Below are 19883 nucleotides of genomic sequence, written 5' to 3' on the forward strand. Positions count from 1 at the left end.
CACTAAACACTGCCACGGTTCCGGTGTCCTGAACCGTCTCCTCCACGTCTCCTGACGATTCCAGGCCGTCTCCTGACGTCTCCTGCCAGTCGTCCAGTGTTCCTGACTCGTCTTCTGTTGTCCCCAGAGGATCTTTCATGCGTTCCAGGTCGTATTTTGGAACATCGATCGAGCGTCGAACGGCAGCATCGCCTGTAAAAACACAGCACAAAAATAGATCGGGGCTTATTTAAAGGCACGTCACAATGCTATGCGTACCTACTCCTGGAAACAGAATTGTGAACCATTGAGATACTATGTATTCGCACCAGCATTTGTATTAAAATATTCGTACCATTATCTACGAAAACTTTGATTTGTTACTTTTTATTGGGTGTTCAGGGGCACGCTCACTGAACAGTGGTAAAGCTAATGACTAACTGAACTGTGGACTGACTGTATGGAGGCTACATCCTCAATGCTCAGGGTGCAATTGAGCGTCCACTGTGGACGGTGTAGCTACAGTTTCCACGAACACTTCTGCGCTATGGAGTGGGCTACCGGCTATATGACTTATCGAACCGTCCAGAATCCTCCACTGCAAGTGCAACACTTTACTAATTACTCCTGTCAGCGTCAGCTGGACAAGCCTTATAGCAAGTGACCGTACTTGCATCGTTAAGGTCCGTGCTATACCAATGTGTGGAAAGTGTCTATATCTGTGTTGGTAAGCCTCCATACTCCATACCTACCTGTGCGAGTGGCGTACAGAATAGCCATGGACAGTATCAGGAGGCTCCTGAGGTCCATTGAGCACCCTCGACGTGCCGCCACTCCTCATCCAGGCATCCGACCTGCAACGGAACACAGCCGATTGACACAGTCATCATCAAACCATACCGGGCTGCCAGTGACAATAATACGCTGTCCGACACAAATATTGACATACACGGTTGTCGACAAAGCTGGCGCGACGGCCCGGAACTTGCGGCTCTCCCACGAGACGTAGCCGGCAATAGCGACGACGGGCGCGACGCGACCGCTTCCCCTACTGACAATGGGACGCCAATATTGACGGACGACGGCGGCCCGGACCGCGGCCTTGTGTGTCACGAAATCGTCGCCGCCGGCGGTCGAGGGGTGCCGTGTAGCGGCGGCGTCGGGTCGGGGTAGGCTGATCGATTCCAAGTCACCAGGTGGTAGGGTCTAAGGTGCAGGGACTGGTCGGCCCTCGTGACACCCGGGGACATCGCTTGGGACACACAAAGAGTTCGCTGGTGCCCTTAGTTCGATGGGGAGGGGGGTCGTTATAAAAACGCGACAGGTTGTGGTGGGTGGAGTGTGAAGAGTCTTTGTGTTGGAGTTTCAAGTTGTTCGCGCTTCGTAAATTAATTTCGGCTGATGTCGCCAGCTGCGGGAACCGGGAGGTGATGAGTGGTCTGTCCGCGATGCATAATTCAAACACCACATCCGGTCTGCCTGAGGTCGATGTATATAGCCGGGATTCCAAGAAATCAACCATAGATATTATTATCGAACGTCTGCTTTAGCAGTGACGGACGACGGACATACTCAAAGGTTGTTCGTTGAATGAAGCGATACTAGCAAAGTAATAAAAAAATGTCCGTAAAAGAGAAGGAACAATACGATGCGTGTTCGGAACCCGTTTTGCTCTATACCATAAGTTACGCTCTATCGAGCTAATCGTTAGCTCGAACCTGCTGCGCAGGCTTCATTCAGACGCCTACCAATGTAATGCGGCACAATCTGCATCCAGGCGTTTATCAATGCATTGCGGCACAGCCTGCATACAGGCGTGACATATTATAGTGCATGTATGGCCTAAACTTTTGAATTCATTTTAAAAGGGGAAAAACGCAAGAAATTACCCAACGTTTCGCATTTATTGCTTAGTCATGGGTCTTTAGAGTGCGATTGCACTCTATCGCACTCTAAAGACCCATGACTAAGCAATAAATGCGAAACGTTGGGTAATTTCTTGCGTTTTTCCCCTTTTAAAATGAATTCAAAAGTTAAGGCCATACATGCACTATAATATGTCACATCTGTCAATTGATAATCCTCTGCATACAGGCGTTTAGCGATGTCATGCGGCACAGCCTGCATACAGGCGTTTATCGATGTAATGCGGCACAGCCTACATTCAGGCGCTTGTCACTAGTGCCATCTACGGGCAGTAATATAAGCTGATGCGCTAATATGACATTGTGTGCACCGCCGAACCTTGAAACAAAAGGTATTTGTGTGTGAAGGAGATGGAATATGGCACTTAGGAATACCACCCACATTATTTTGTCACACATTTTGAAAATACAAACAAGAAATGAAGACATGATTCCACCGCCGGCAAACGGCAGGCAGTCATTGATTGCCTGCTTCGGACGGGCCATAGGTAATCAGTTAGTCCTAATTGATAAAATATATTTTTCGTGTGCATATTTGCAGGAAGATTACGATATATTTTACTAAACTTTTCAAATTTTACTTAATGCATGCATATCAGGACATGAACACATTTGTCATAGGTTTTCCAGTTGTCGGCGTACATACATGTTATGCGTTCATTGACCTACCTACCATTTCCTGCCTCAGCAAACCACAGCGTACACAAAACGCACAGTCATTTGTAACCTCGCAATACTAAATGAGCTCGTACCGTTTTTGTGACAATCGACATACCCCGCGTGTGATACGAAGCACGTACTAATGGCAACACATTACGGTGACCGGCCGTCCAGGGACCCTGCCCGATTAGCATGTCAGATTCGCGTTCTTGTTCTATTAGCTGCCGGTCGATGTACGGACAGGACACGATGTCGGCAGATTGGCAGGGGAGCAGCGATCGATCTGGGCACACCATCAGCTGTTGCGCTGATCGCTGTGACCAGTGATGACAGTTTCTGAGCATCGCTGATGATTGTTTCTGACCACCGCAGCTGCTGATGAGTTTCCGACTAGCGTTGTTTGCCGCTAATCGATGATGATCGGTGGGGGTGACGCCACTAACTATGCTACAGCTTGTGTAGCTTGTGTAGCTTGTGTAGCTTGTGTTATTTCCTTTGGTGTTTGGTTGCAAACGCGCAATATTAATTGCTGAGTACCGTCAGACTCTAGATAGGCAATGGTAAGTGATGTGCATAACTGGTGTGATGTTACTGAATATTCTTTTCACACTTGCCTTGTTTGTAAAATGGTATAAACTAGGGTTACCCGCGTGCTCCGCAACGCGAAGAAGGGCTGTTTTTGACCCGTGGGTATTGGATTGGTCTGTGTCGATTTGGTTGGTATCCATTTCGTTCGATTGCTTTTTGACGGCCAAGCATTTTGTAATAAAACAAAAAAGATACATCGCATCGAGGTGCCCGTGTCGTATTATCATGCGTTCTACTTAAGAATGATTCGAAAACTGGCATGAAGTCTTTTGAGGGCCATCGATGAATTTCGCTAAAAATGACAATGTAATGGTTTGGAACATTTACATTTTTAAGGATACTGTTGCTAATCATGCAAAAATGAAGAGTGAATATTGGACAGAATTGAATGCTCTTTCCAACGGTGCCATTTTCAATTGCCAAACGTATCAGGTTATGCAGCAAAACCCGTGTAATTAATAAAGTGGCACATCATCGACAAACACCATTTTCTCTAGCGATTTGTACCACCTTGGCGTCGATCAATTAGCTATTCACAATTTTTATATGAGAGGCGGTACCTTTCTCTTGCAAATAGGCGTTGATTCAACTCGCTCCATTTAACGGTCACCTAAAAATAAAATTAATTCCAAAATCCCTCAAAAACCGCAATTTTTCAAATAAAAGTGCCATCTCCGGTGCACGTGGCGCGTGCTATCCTCTGCATTGCACACCATTCAATAGCCCGTTCAATTCTGTACACGATGCTGTTTTCCCCGTGCCGGTCGGACCCCTGGTCACCAAGATATGGCACCGAGACCGGACCCGTGTCGGGCAAATTCGGCTGTTTTCGCCCGATTCCGCACGCCGATTTATACATGTAAAGTCTATGACGCGAATTTGCACTTTTTGAGCACGCGCCACGCGCCCCCTATCAATCCGATCGAGCCCAGACCCCTCAAAGGCACGTCGCGCATCCTTGATCTATAAGTTGTGCAAATTTCACCGCGCTAGGTGCAACGGTCTGGCCTGTAGTCCACGCAAAGCACGACCAAGTCGGGACCTCGGTAACGGACAGACGCACCCTCCTCAAATAGTAATATAGACAAGCGGCTGCGCCACTTGCTTTGCTGCGTGGTAGGAAAAATTGCGGCACCAGCCAATTTGCTTTCGAATGGTGTTTGATTCATGTCGATGTGTCGTCTAGAAGCATAGATATGGACGGAAATGTGAAGAGAATTTAAAAAAGAACTGTTCTGAGGGCGTTGTTGGATGAAATTTGGCTGATACGGGGTCAATACGGGTCAAAGGGGTCAGCCCCGGTCACTTTGGGTCAGGCCAGGTCACATAGGTCACCTCTCGTCCGCTGGGATCAGCCCGGGCCACTGTTCTGCTTTTGTCTCCACCACTACCCCTTCCCCTACCACTACCCCTACCCTACCACTACCCCTACCCCTACCCCTGTCCCCTACCACTACCCCTACCACTACCCCTACCACTACCCCTACCACTACCCCTACCCCTACCACTACATCTACCCCTACCACTACTACTACCCATACCACTACCCCTACCACTACCCCTACCACTACCCCTACCACTACCCCTACCACTACCCCTACTACTACCCCTACCACTACCCCTACCACTACCCTTACCACTACACTACCCCTACCACTACCCCTACCACTACCCCTACCCCTACTCCTACCAACACCGCTGGGTCATGTCAGGTCACAGAATAATTCGTGCCATTCCATTGCCCTTACTCGATTTTGTCGGAAATGGCGCTTTGTGGCAAATGTGGCGCATTGCGGCAAATGCGGCGCATCTGTACCTGTTGTTTGAGCATGCATCTTGACACCAAATTACACCCATATCGGACTATATTTGACAAAACTGTGCGAGTTGCGGCGAAAATGACGCCCTGAGATAATTGTGGCGCATTGCGGCAAACGCGGTGCATTTGTAAACTCGTATCACAAACTGTTGCCATTCAACGAAAATCTACACAATCTCTCGCCACTATTTATTCAAATTAAAACTTGCCCATCCGCCAATGCGAGGTACTCGCCGCCGATCGGCATGCATTTAGTCCCCAAAGTTTGTCGACCCCGGCTCTCAATGAAGATCTACGAACCGATCAAAATTTCATTGGCGTTCTTCCAGCGCGCCCCACGCGCGAACCGTGCACCCCAGCGAGTCGGAACCTAGAAAAGGCGCTGACCCGGTCTATCACCTATAAGGTGTGCAAATTTCAACCCCCTACGATATACCGTCTGCCCTGTAGGCGAGTGGAATTGAACCCACTACCCATCCAGGATGATGCGCCTGGATATATTGCAGACGGTGCGAACTGCAATATATTGGGGAGACCAAGTGCGGACAGACAAACAGACGGATCCTGTTCAAATAGTAATATAGACAAGCGGCTGCGCCACTTGCTTTGCTGCGTGGTAGGAAAAATTGCGGCACCAGCCAATTTGCTTTCGAATGGTGTTCGTTTCAAATCGATGTCTTCGCTAGAAGCATAGATATGGACGGAAATGTGAAGAGAATTAAAAAAGAGCTGTTCTGGGGGCTTTGTTGGATGAAATTTGGCTGATACGGGGTCAAGACGGGCCGAAGGGGTCAGCCCCGGTCACTTTGGGTCAGGCCAGGTCACATAGGTCACCTCTCGTCCGATGGGATCAGCCCGGGCCACTGTTCTACTTTTACCTCCACCACTACCCCTACCCCTACCCCTACATTTACCACTACCCATACTCCTACCCCTACCACTACCCCTACTACTACCCCTACCCCTACCACTACCCCTACCCCTACTACTACTCCTACCACTACCCCTACCCCTACCCTACCCCTACCCTACCATTACCCCAACCCCTACCCCTGTCCCCTACCACTACCCCTACCACTACCCCTACCACTACCCCTACCCCTACCACTACATCTACCCCTACCACTACTACTACCCATACCACTACCCCTACCACTACCCCTACCACTACCCCTACCACTACCCTTACCACTACACTACCCCTACCACTACCCCTACTCCTACCGACACCGCTGGGTCATGTCAGGTCACAGAATAATTCGTGCCATTCCATTGCCCTTACTCGATTTTGTCGGAAATGGTGCTTTGTGGCAAATGTGGCGCATTGCGGCAAATGCGGCGCATTTTCACCCGGCGATTGAGCATGCATCCTGGCACCAAATTGCACCCATATCGGACCATATTTGACAAAACTGTGCGATTTGCGGCAAAAATGGCGTCCTTAGATAATTGTGGCGCATTGCGGCAAATGCAAATTCCTATCACAAACTGTACCCATTTAGCGACAATCAACACATTTTTTCGCCACTTTTTATTCAAATTAATAACTTGCCGATCCGCCAATGCGAGGCACTCGCCGCCGATCGGCATGCATTTAGTCCACAAAGTTTGTCGACCCCGGCTCTCAATGAAGATCTACGAACCGATCAAAATTTCATTGGCGTTCTTCCAGCGCGCCCCACGCGCGAACCGTGCACCCCAGCGAGTCGGAACCTAGAAAAGGCGCTGACCCGCTCTGTCACCTATAAGGTGTGCAAATTTCAACCCCCTACGATATACCGTCTGCCCTGTAGGCCGGCTAAATTGAACCCATTACACGGCGTGGCGGACAGACAGACAAACAGATGGATCCTGTTTAAATAGTAGTATAGATGTGGGGTAAATGGTGAAGCACATTGCCATGTCGCCAGTTTCTGATGTAGACTTAAAGCTCTTAAAAGAAAGATTTCATAAATCTCACCTGAAGGTGCGCTCCCGGCTCCATAACTTTTCATTTGAAGCCAGAAAATAGAGCTCTTAAATCTTTTACTTCACCTTCGATCACTTAGTACGTCGGTTCTCTATCTTTCCCGACATACCACAGCAACAGCTCAAACTACCTGGCAGACTGCGTGTCGCCTCAGTATCTGTCCCAGACTGTGGGTCGCCCAACTGTCTGCACCAGACTGCCCGTTTAGTCCCAGTGTCTGTGCTAGATTCCGTGTCGCGTGCTCCTCTGTCTCGACTGAGTGGTGACCCAGTCTTTGTACTTCTATACTTTCGAGATTGCGCGACGCCCTAACGTCTGTCTCAGATTGCGCTCCACCCGATGGTCTGCCCCAGACTACGTGTCGCTCCAGAGTGTCCGTTCCTGCAGACTGCGTGTCGCCCCAGTCTTTCTACCAGACTGCGCTTTGCCCTAGTCTCTAATCCAGACTGTGTGTCGCGCCAGTGATCTGCACACAGAAAAATATTGACACCGTTAGCGGTGTAATTGCACAGTACATATCTGAGCACTTGAGGAAAGTTAATTTAGTCCCTTCCCCGCTTAAATTACTCGCGCTTCCAAATGAACACCAGGAAGAAGGTAATAGAACACTGTTAGGAGGGTTGGGTGTTTTACTACATGTAGCAAAACACCCAACCCTCCTAACAGTGTTCTATTACCTTCTTCCTGGTGTTCATTTGGAAGCGCGAGTAATTTAAGCGGGGAAGGGACTAAATTAACTTTCCTCAAGTGCTCAGATATGTACTGTGCAATTACACCGCTAACGGTGTTAATATTTTTCTGTGTGTGCCCTCAGACTACGTGTTGCCGAGTGTATGTCTATTTAGACAATGTCTATATCCATATTAATTCCATATATAAACAAGTGTCGCCCCAGTGGCTGTCCAGACTGCGTGTCGCCTCAGTCTCTGTCCCAGACTGCGTGTCGCCCCATTGTCTGCCCCAGACCGTATGACGCCACCGGTGGTATTTGAGTTGACCTCGGCTGACCGACTATAGCAGGCTGCGAGGCGCCGCAGCCCGGTACCACCTCCCCTGCTGCGGCAGCCAAGTCGAAATCGATAGTCCGCGTGCTACATCGCTATACTGGCCATACAGACTGGCAGAACCGGTGACACGCGAGGCCGGTGCGGATTTCATCGACCGACTTACGGCAGTGGCTGAAAGTCAAGGCATTTGAATTACTTACTTATGCTTTTGGGTTAATGCAGCCGCGCTATGAAGGAATAATGAATATCCACCTCATCCTTGTTCAATGTTACTCCAATTTGATTTACATACCTAAATACCGCTGATAAGATGCATTCAGAGAGCTTTTGACATTTTTGCTCCGTTTTACTTTTTATTATTTTTACCGTTGGCCGATGAAAAGTAATATATCTGAAGATATGCATTGTCTTCTTTTGACCCAGCAAAGAAGTTGCGTCATTATAATACATATAGTGTTGAGTATCCATGACAGATTGGATGATGATGTATGTAAATAATAAACCAAATTATTACAAATGCATTCAAATATATTCAAAAAGACACACAAAGCTTTCGGTTCATGGAACCTTGATCACTGTGCAAATGAGTATAACAATCGCTGTAACCGTCTAAAAATTCTTTGAAATTAATCAGCCGCGTGTTTTCTTCTTCTGCTGGTCTACCACCGATTTTGCTGCCATTGACGACCATGTGATAAATCCGCTCCTACTGTTAAACGTATCACGTGTGATGATGTGGGCTGCTTCCAGGACCTTCCTTGTACCTTTCTTTATATTGTTTTCTAATATCTTCGTACCGTCCCAGTCAGGTAAGTGGTTACACTTTTCTATATGCAGTACTATTGCATTTGATGTTCGGTGAAATTTTACATCGCTTCTGTGTTCCTTCAAACGAACTTCCACCCCTCTTCCCGTCTCCCCAACGTACGTTCTTTGGCACCCTTTGCATGGTATTTCGTAAACTATACTTTTTTCATCACTGGTAGCTTTTTTGGTTTCATGGTGCTTGACTAAATCTTGAGTTTTCTTTCCTGTTACTGTAGCTACTTTGATATCTGACTTTTCAAGTGTTCTTACTATGATATCAATATTTTTCGAATTTGGGACCGAAATCCATCTCTTTCTTTTGTTGGCTTTTCTTCTCGTGTCATCTTCGTGTGCTTTGTTCGCACGTTGTTCGTCTCTTCTGTTGGCATCGTCGCCGGTTGCTTGGTTCGCGCGTCGTTTGTGTCTTCTGTCGGTCTCATCTCCGTGTGCTTGGTTCGTACGTTGTTCGAGTCTTCTGTTGGTGTCATCGTCTTGCGCTTGGTTCGTTTCTTGTTCGTATCTTCTGTTTTGTTCGTTTCTTCGATTTTTGATTTTTTCGGCTTTTCTTTTTGTTTGATTAAAAATCCTCTGGGATATTTCAGTTTTTCGAACGAAGTATAAATATGATTGAACTCTTCCTGAATGAATTCATCGCTGCAGATTCTTAGCGCTCTGAGAAAGAAACCGATAACTACACTGTAAACCAAATCTACAAGTTGGCTCCTTGTTACAAGTTTGGTTCCAATTCGCATAGGCGTCACCTTGTCGATACCTTGTCGATTCACCAACCCCAGGCTTGTTGGCCACCAAACTAACAGTTTGTCTACAAGTTTGGTTCCAATTCGCATAGGCGTCACCTTGTCGATACCTTGTCGATTCACCAACCCCAGGCTTGTTGGCCAACAAACTAACAGTTTGTCTACAAGTTTGGTTCCAATTCGCATAGGCGTCACCTTGTTGAGTACTAGTCTGGGCCTTGTGGACCTACCAACTTCTGGATAGGCATAGTCGTTTCCTTGTCGGTTCACCAGCCCCTGGTTTGTTGATGAAGTAGCCTAGCCTTTGACTGGGCATTGCTAGGTTACAAATTGTCAACAAGTAAGTGTACTAACACTCTGTTCGAACTTGCTCTTCCTTACAATCGCTTTGTTTGCGTTGATACTTGATAACCTTAAGAACTTACGATTCGCGTTCGTTTTCAATTGCCACGATACTGATTCAGGAAATATTTTCTATACGGACAGGTTATTTTTTGGCTGGAAGTGGTGCACAAAACCATGACTGGCATCAGTTATTGCTCATGCTCAAAGGCTTGCGCTGACAAGAAACGAAATACTGATGGGTTATATAATCAATGAATGCATACATCACATCCATTCGGAAGTTTCTGGAATCATTAGTATTTATTACGGTCACGTAATTAATACTATTGATTGGAGACAATTCCGAGTGCATATTTCCGAATGAATGTGGTAAATGCATGAGGTAGGTATACCCAGTAGGTATACCTATCGTGCACCGTCAGCATATAAGTCTTTGAAGCAAGAACTGCTGCGTATGTGGAAGAACATGGTTTTGTGCACCGCATCAAGCCAGAAGTATAACATGCCCGTATGACGAATATTTCCTGAACATTAAGCATAACAATCATGGCAGTTGCACGATCACGCAGATAATTCGAATAAATCATGATCACCAACCAGATTAGCTTTTACAGCCCATATATGTCCATCAGTTAAGTTGGAAATACAAAGAGTTGAATTACAGGCAAATAAATGTATTTATATATAAAAAAACACCGACCGCAAAACATCTGCTCACACATGTGCATGCACAGGTCTGGTCCACTTACATTGCGCGCGCAGGGGAAGGGAGGCGTCTCGACCGCGGGTATAGGCCCGATTAGTGCGTCCCGCAGGCCAGAGGGGGCCTCACTCACAGCACGAACACCACAGTTCACAGATTTCACTTTTTACTGCACAAATGCTGGAACAGCCCTCGTCGCTGCTCCAGGCTGCACGACGGCCGCGCGACAACTGCTGGTTCGAAACCGCCGCGCCGGGGCCCGCTAACGGCTGGCGGCGACCGCTGATTGGTCCGCCAAGTCTGACGTCATGGGCGCAGCTGACCATGTGTATGCTGACCAGCTGACCAGTACAAGTTAGGCGCCGGTTAAGTAACCATGCGGCAACAAGTTTCCAAAACTGGTTGAGGAACAAACGTTGAAACAAATGTAGAGTTGGTCTGGATACTGAGAAGTTGGTGTGCATAGTAACTATTGACTCGTAGTTGTCACCTGACAAGCAGTGCACCAGACAACGGCTTGTTTAAAAAGTATCAGTTGGTAAACATACCAAGAGATGATTGGTTATATTACACAAGACTTGTCAATTCGGTTTACAGTGTATTCCGCTTTTCGTCCTTTGACTGTGTGCTGAGTAAAAGTGCACATAATCCTCTTTGTTTGTCGGTTTTCTGTGGACTTTGAATTTGAAGCCTGAGGCTGATTTTACGATGCATGTATCTAAAAACGCCATCTTTTCTTCTTGTTCTTCTTCAACTGTAAACTGTATGTTTGGATGAACAGCATTCAGTTTGTTCAGCGTTTCAGAAATGTCAGTTTCTTTCGGAATGATTGCTAGTACGTCGTCTACGTATCTAAGCCAAGTAGAGTCGTCACCAATAATTTTGAGAAAATGCTGTTCTTCGAGTACTTCCATAAAAAGACATGCTGCTACTGGGCTTAATGGGGACCCCATTGCAAGCCCACTGTGTTGGACGTATTCATTTCCTTTGTATGAAAAGCAGTTGAATTTAATGCATATTTTGACAAGTTCTAGGTAGTCGTTTCTCGGAAGAGGTAGTTCGTCGTCGGCCATGCGGATTTATCACATGGTCGTCAATGGCAGCAAAATCGGTGGTAGACCAGCAGAAGAAGAAAACACGCGGCTGATTAATTTCAAAGAATTTTTAGACGGTTACAGCGATTGTTATACTCATTTGCACAGTGATCAAGGTTCCATGAACCGAAAGCTTTGTGTGTCTTTTTGAATATATTTGAATGCATTTGTAATAATTTGGTTTATTATTTACATCATCATAATACATATAGCTCAGAAGAGGAAAAGCCTTTAGGCGGGTTTTTTTTTTTTTGTTACTGTGACTTGTGCGTGACCAGGGCGATGAACTGCCTCCATTCCGGTACTCATTAGGGCAAATGGGAAATAAATCGGACGACCAGTGAATAATGAATCGAGTGGAAAAGCGAAGGGAGCGGCAAAAGAAAAACAACGCAAGAATGGTGAGCTGTTTTGCTCGAGGGATGCTCTAGGTAGACAGCCTTCAAACCACAAGCACCTTTGTGTAGATAATGTGATGAATACCTTGATGCGGCTTATCATTATTTGACAGCTGCGAAACATGTCTGCTTACTTTATCAGGGTATGTAAATAATTCACGCATACATACCTATCGCGCCCTTGTAGCAGCTTGTACTGACACGCACGTAGGACTCTAGCTGCGATATTTGCTTAAGGCTTGTAATTCTTGCACGTCTTTAATTATTTTCATTAGGGCGGTCGACTACAAAGTCAAAGTCAACTTGACTAACGCTTTATCTGTGGAATGTAGTTGCATGCAACGTTTATGCAGTATATTGGGTATTATCATACAATTAAGTACCGTTATTGGTCGCTCATTCAAATCGTGGCCCTTAATACAATCTCAATATGCGATGAGTGCATAATATTGAAACCGTAACGCGCACCGTATAGATATGCGAATAAGGCATGGTGATGTCCTCACTCCGTGTAGCTTGTAGGCGGTGTAGTACACGACAGCTTGTCCATCTGTCCTGTTTATGGATCGTATACGCATGAGGACGGTCATCATGATAGCGCTTTATTACTGCTCTGGCATTCTGTGAATACACAGCACCATCTCATAATGCCAGGGATATTTTGGATAATTTGCGCCTCTCCAAAAATAAAGGTACTTATCTAACGACGAGCTGTAACGAAATTCATTCATACCCCGTCCTCCACCTCCCTCTGTACTTACTGCCCAGCCCCCTTTCCCACTAACAATATCCTTATATGGTCCTCGCTCCTCACCTGTGACGCCTGTCCTGGCCCACTTCTGATCGGTGCTATGATATGACGATACATCTGTATGTATGACGTGTGTGTATGACGTTTTGATATAGCAGCCGACGCCGATCGCCGAGCAGGATGTGTGAAAGGAAAATTCGAAAGCCAACCGCCGTAGTGGCCTGACAAACCGTTATTCAAAGTCTCGGCCGATTGTTTATCACTTTTGGATTCTATCGTCAAATTTACAATACATACTTGAAGAAAAGAAAAACCGTGTTGGTTCTACGGCTCGAACAAGAGGTCCTGAAATAGACTATCACAGAAGAAGAAATTGTTTATTTAACTTTTACATTTGCTACACGAGCATGCTGTAAATGGATAGCGTACCATCGTTCCCATGACGAGTTTCTTATGAGTAACGAGCCGCTATAGTCAGACTATTAGTCATTGCGTGTTCCAACTATAGTCACTAGTCAGGCGCTGTCATTTCATCTCTCGCGTCTTTCTGGTAGGGCTATTTTAAATTAGGTAGTTATCTATCACAAGCTCTTACGAAGGTATCCACAAACATAACAAAATAATCAAAATCGCTCTTTCAGTCCTTTTGAGTTACTTTCCCTTTCCCTAACGCCCTGCCCGCTGGGTTTTGCCATGCCTCCTGCCATCTGATGTTATACCCTACCCTATTGTGACCGGTAGGCGGTCACCGTCCCTTGTTGTCGAACCGGACCGGGTGTCGGATCCGTTTCACAGCGGCCAAACACGCCATCAGACAGCGTAAACTATCGACCTGCACGGGGTCCACCCGCCCGTCTGCCGCGGGGTCGCACCGGCCGCTCGAAAGGGCCGCCGTTCCGCCAACATTCTACAGTCATGGTGAGCACACACGCCAACCGGCGGAGTTTATGCTCATTGTGATAAGTACGGGTTTCCACTTCGTCAGGCGAGTAGAAGAGTTATGAGGGAGTTTGAGTGGGATATGTTACGTCTGCACGGCGTTGATTCGTGGTAATTTGACGCACTGGCTTGTACTTTGTTATGCGTAACTGCGGTGTTGTGTTATTACTGGGAAATCAGGGCTTCTGTCAACGCACACGCATGCTTAATAATAATGTATGTCTCTAGGGAGCATTGCTCCCATTCGTTGCGAGAACGTGAAAATTTTAGGAACTACATACCTATACCTTCGCCGTCAAATCATTATTCATCGCGTAGGCATAATTTACGGCGTGGTGTGGCTTTGCAAATTTTCCTTGTTTAAAATCATACATAGTCTTGTTGCCATAAAACCTCATTAACTTCCCAGATTAATGTTTCTGTTTTTGTTTCCTGTCATCGCCCTGTCCTTCGCATGCACACACGCACAATGCGTGTAGGGACGGTGTTATAGGGCTAATTGAAATTAAACTTTAATGAACGACGGTAAGGGTGGTTAGAACGCCCACCCTAGGTGGGTTAGTTATTTATTTCGTCATTTGTCATGCGTATCGGGCAGTTGGGATTCTGATATGCTTGCTGCCAGGTAATCAGCTCATTTAAAAAAAAAAAACCTTCTGTCTATACAGGGAACACATTTTTTGTGGATCCACCGATAATGCAACAAGCAACATTTCTTTTTAAGATGCGTGTAATCTGGTGCTTTTGCCTCGGAACATCTTTGCACCTGCTGTGTATAGTATATTCATAAACAGAAACACGCCATTTTACATGGCTTATCCAGCTTGCATGCTTAGTTTAGGTTTAATCACAATTCTAAATGATATATTTAGCTAGCATTTCAACTTTGTTGATAATATATGAGCTTTGCCACTGATTCGATTCATCGGATAACGCATTGCCGACTAAACTGACTTAACCAATTAATTGATATGGTTCGCCTGAACTTTCCTGCCAACTCTAACTCATGACGTCCCAGCTCCAAAACCCATCAAAGCCCGACCCCATCAGCAGTTATATCGCCCGAGGGTGTCGGATGTGGCTTCACTCTCGCGGTACCACGGCCGCGCGAAGCCCCTCAGTGACCCTCGCGCTGACCGTGGCCGTGTCAATCGGATGAGTGACCGCGTGCTGCCTCCGGTGTGCCATCAAGTCACACAGCGGAACGGGTAACAGCGGACGGTGGCCTTGAGAGCACAAAGGCTGTCTGGTTTGCGTTATGCTCTTCTTGAGCTAAGTTAGACTGTCTGCAGCACAGAAGCTGTTTATTGTTAGCACGATGCGGCTTGGAGTCACACTCTGTCTGACTCAGATTGTTTTATTCAGTGTCTTGGAGTCAGGAAGCACGTCCGACGGCGCACGCACTGTGGGATGAGGACAAGTTTTTTGTTTAACATTTATGAGTCAGTCAGTGAACGATCAGCTTCTCTTGAAAGCTACCTGAACATACCTGAGAGGCCACAAGAGGCCACAGAGGTCTCTTTCGAAAGCATACTCATTATTTCATGAAGCACCGAATCTATGCATGCCATCTCAACGAATATGTTCAACCGAAATATGTATCTTGGGCCTTGGGTACTTGAGCAGACAGTATGGCTTCAGAGTTATACTTGCAGATGTCCATTTGACTCTCAGTCTCGACTGGATATGACTGCATCGTCCACACATAAGCCGTACGATCAGTTGGTATAGATGCGGACATGGGTTCATAGGGGATTCGATGTGGCGAAACAAAGCGTCATGGAACCTCAAGTAGCTTATACTGAATTAATTGCCATTTGGTGGGAGCATCTAACAATGTGGGCATGGGGTACATATTTCAACATAATTAGCTTCCACTTTCCAGAAGTTTAAGCCGTCTTTTCCGGGAAGGGTAATGCTATGCATTTGTCACTCATTGCCACTCGACGCACTTATCAAATAATTCAAAATCGCTACCGAATGCATATATGCATTCGGTATATGCATACCAAACCAAATACATATTTGGTTTGGTATATTTGGTTTGGTAAGATGTGTAGATGATCATATGAGCATCATATGGTCATCTACTAATATGTAGGGATAATATATGTAATATGTAGGGATATAATGTACGGACTTTTGATACAGGGATTTCATCACTTGTAACAGCTGGGGAGGGCAACGATCGTTTTAAATAATTCATATTCATACATGCAACGTTCGTATGAGTGAAATTGGATCCACAGTAAGCTTTCCCTTCCCGTCCTTACGTAACGGACACTATGTTGCTTTTTATGAAACGTCTTTGTCCAATTTTTACCTAGGTTAAAAATAAAACCATTAACGTGGTTCACGTTTAACAGCTCTCTACATTCGCACGTCAGAGCAACGCATCCTATCAAGAGTGATCGACAACTACAGTCACACAACACTTGCATTAGCCTGTCAAACGACAGGTCTTCGAACGACGATCAGATAAAGCTGCTGCTCGTGGCAACTTTATTATGGTGCTCGAATCACGCGGCGAGGAACTGGCCGAGACAAGCTTCTTTACGGGCCACGTCTCGCTGCTGTGGCGAAAAACCACACCGTCACGTCTATCACAAGGTCACGTAACAATGTCAAAACGTAACCATGTCTGTCAACATAGAACGGCGGAACATAGGCGGCACCGGGGCACCGTGCCCCCCTTTGATTTTGGCATTTTAACATTAGCCCTATGGGCGTTGCATGGAAAGAATGGGACCAAAAGTCAGCAGTGCCTCCCCCCCCCCTTAATTGAAGGTGTTCCGCCGCTACTGTCTGTCAAGATGTTACTTCTTATCTCCTGTCACATCCTGCACATTAACACGTCTTGATACGATACCCATGACACTTCGACACTTACCTGGATCAAGGGTTTGTCCGTTCAGTCTCCGTCTGACACCGGTTCAGCGCGTCGCTTCACCGTGTCACACTCACTGCGTCTTCACTCACTCCGCCGTCACAGCGCCGCAGTCTCAGCACGCCAATCTTGACTACCGTGCCAAAATAGCGCTCCACCGGCCCAACGTCTTTCACCTCAGATTCCATCAACCGTTTGCAAAGAGGCTCACAGCTCTCACAAACAGTTCGCCTACTAGCGAACTAGCCACCGCTGCGGGCGGACAGCACAGTCACCGGCCGCCCGGCGCCACAGGCGGGGTCCGACTGACCGTCCCTGCCGCCCCCGCCCCCGCCCCCGCTGCCGCTGCCGCTGCATTCGACGAGGGCTCACCTGGCCGCACGAGGCCGACCCTCGACGGCCCCGCTCGCGATCGATTCTCAGTTGACTCGTGCGGTGCCCGTCTGGTCGCTGGCGGACGCCGTCCAGTCGTCCAGCAGCTGCAATTAACTGGACTGGCCCGGAGTGTGGACTCACGGGAACTCACGAACGTTTGACCGACTAGAGGGGGGGCTGGGGGGGGGGAGGCTGTAGCGCTGACCGCGAGGCGGCGCGGCGGGTTGCGGTGCAGAGCGGAAGTGAGCCAGTCGTTTCCGAGTTAGCTGTGAGAGTCCACGGCGTGCTTACTGTCACGGCAGACTGATGAAGGCTGGGAACTGGTGCTAAACAGGGTGATTTTGTTCGTGGCTGGTTTCACCGGATGCACAATGCTGCAAGTCGCACGGTGTTTTGGAAACTAAATAAGTTGTCACCGTATAATTTTGCTACGGCTGTAGGACATCAACTTCAAGTGGCGACCCGGGGGTAACTCAGCGAGCTATTTGAGATTTCGAGCGCGAAACAGCTTCTTGCAAAACCCGACCTCAAATTATACCGTTGACGTCTGTGAGACGTTTCTGTCCTTGTAGCTGATTGATGATGAGATAACTGTTATCAACCATTACGGTCGTTATAGGCGCACTCAGCCGGCGAGCTGATCATATCTTCTAGCTTTATGGATAAAGTGTCACTTCTTGAATGGTTTTTAGCACAGTTTTACATTCTAAAGCAACGAAGACGACGCTTAGGCCGGGAATGAGAGAACGAACGACCGTTCAGTTACCATTTTAATTTTTATTAGCACTAAAATCTCCTCCTCCCTGTCGTCGCATCATGGGGTGGCCCACTCGTGCCCCTTTCTCGTGTTGCATTATGTATATCTCCGCCAGTTGATTGCTGCTGCAGCATCCACGTCAGTTTATCAGTGCCGTGCATCACGAGTGGCAGATGGACGGCGGGCCTTGACCAGCCCAGCGGTCCGCTCCCATCCCCGGGAGCCGGACCTGGGCCAGCCAGGTGCGGGGGTGGGTGCGGGAGGCGGACCGCCGGCTGAAGATCACCCTCATCTGCTGGGAGTGTCAGTTGAGACTCGGCACTCGGCAGGCGGTGGTGATTGTCCGCGCTGCTGTGCGGAGGCTGGCGGTGAGGTAGTGAGAATCGTTCTCAACTCTGCTGCGTTCTCAACTCCTGGAGAGTCTGCTAAGTCTCTTCAGTCAGCAGAGATTGCGTACCTACGGCTCGGGGAGAGAGGATGTCAGTGAGCCGGCGAGGTATTGAGACCAGAGTATGACGGTTATCCGGCGTAGACGGTTGCGTGCGGTGGTGCTCGTTGCATTGATAGCTACAAGCGCTGCACTGCTTGCGCTGATGGTGATGGGAGGTGATGGGGACGTCACAGTGCTCACGAGGGAGAGCAGGGAGGTTGGAAGCTCAATGCGGAAGGACAGAGTGGTGACGTCGAAACAGTGGTCACCTGCAGAAACCTCAAAGACAGTGACTGAATCGGGCGATGTTTCATCAAGAGCTGTGCTGCTTGCTCCCAATATGAGCAAACCAACTTCTGCAGAAGATCACTCTCTTGAAACAGAATCGCATTCTTTGAAAAGAGCAGTCTTCGACGCAAAGATCACTCAGCCATCTCGGGAACCAATTCCAGCCCCGCATCAACCTTACAAAGAACGAGAACTCGTCAACCCGTTGCCCGGCTGCCAGTGCCAAAGACGTCTCCCTCCCCGCGCGCGCCGTGTCGCCTCCTCCTGCGCCGGTTTTGCCGCTCTTCGCGGTCCTCGACAGCGAGTGGTATCTTTCAGCTGGTTCGGAGGAGTGGATACGGCTTACTTCCGAGGGATCGCAGCCAATGCTGCTCTCCTACCGCGCTACTACCCCGGCTGGGTGATGAGGGTGTACTACACTGTAAACCAAATCTACAAGTTGGCTCCTTGTTACAAGTTTGGTTCCAATTCGCATAGGCGTCACCTTGTCGATTCACCAGCCCCAGGCTTGTTGGCTAACAAACTAACAGTTTGTCTACAAGTTTGGTTCTAATTCGCATAGGCGTCACCTTGTCGATTCACCAGCCCCAGGCTTGTTGGCCAACAAACTAACAGTTTGTCTACAAGTTTGGTTCCAATTCGCATAGGCGTCACCTTGTCGATTCACCAACCCCAGGCGTGTTGGCCAACAAACTAACAGTTTGTCTACAAGTTTGGTTCCAATTCGCATACACTGTAAAAAAAATTCACTAGCTAATTTTGAAATTAGGCATTTTTTACGAGTGCCTCCCTTGCTCCTCGTTACAACATATATGAACATTAGTAGTCAGAGCCATGCACGTTAACAATGCCGCGTGTGGAACAAATGCCTACGAGCGAGAACATGTTCAGGAACCTAATTTTGCGCAGTGTTAATGAACTACGCACAGCCTCACAGTGTTACCCGCCGTTGGCTTGTTCTCGGCCAGTTTTTAGCGTGTCCCTCAATTAGGTCATTTCGCTATTAGCTCAGCTGACGAGGCCCCGGCTGGCACCTACTAAACGGATAACCTTGCGTGCAACCCCGCTTGTTGTCACGAACGCCTGCAGCTGGTAAACGTGCTGGCAAGCTTGCGTGGTAAGCGGCTTCGGATGGCTATGAGGATGTGCCTCATAGCTATCCTCGTCGCATGTTACAACCTAGGAGTCTGTGGCTGCTTTCAGAAGGAGTCCCCCCCCCCGCATCCGGGAGCCGGCGTCCATTTTGTGTTGCGTCGCCATTGCTGTGTGTGTCTGCCCAACTGCTCTTTGGCTTGATTGAAGGTGAGGCATCTTGTATCATTTGCTGTGTGCTCAACAAAAAGGTTGTCCATTTGTAAACAAAGGTTATTATGTTGTTGAGCTTCTTAGAAGATGTATAGTATC

General features: G+C 47.6%; 1 long non-coding RNA gene across 1 annotated transcript; it reads right to left on the reverse strand.

The window, feature by feature from the left end:
* Positions 1-126: 126 nt before the first annotated feature.
* Positions 127-16840, reverse strand: LOC122394041. Its single transcript, XR_006258788.1, has 3 exons — positions 16633-16840; positions 732-833; positions 127-192 (listed from the first exon to the last, which is right to left on the reverse strand). It is a non-coding gene; the product is annotated as an uncharacterized LOC122394041 (long non-coding RNA).
* Positions 16841-19883: the final 3043 nt, after the last annotated feature.

This window comes from Amphibalanus amphitrite, unplaced genomic scaffold (assembly GCF_019059575.1).
Source record: "Amphibalanus amphitrite isolate SeventyFive unplaced genomic scaffold, NRLGWU_Aamphi_draft 000569F_arrow, whole genome shotgun sequence".
Lineage (NCBI taxonomy): Eukaryota > Metazoa > Arthropoda > Thecostraca > Balanomorpha > Balanidae > Amphibalanus > Amphibalanus amphitrite.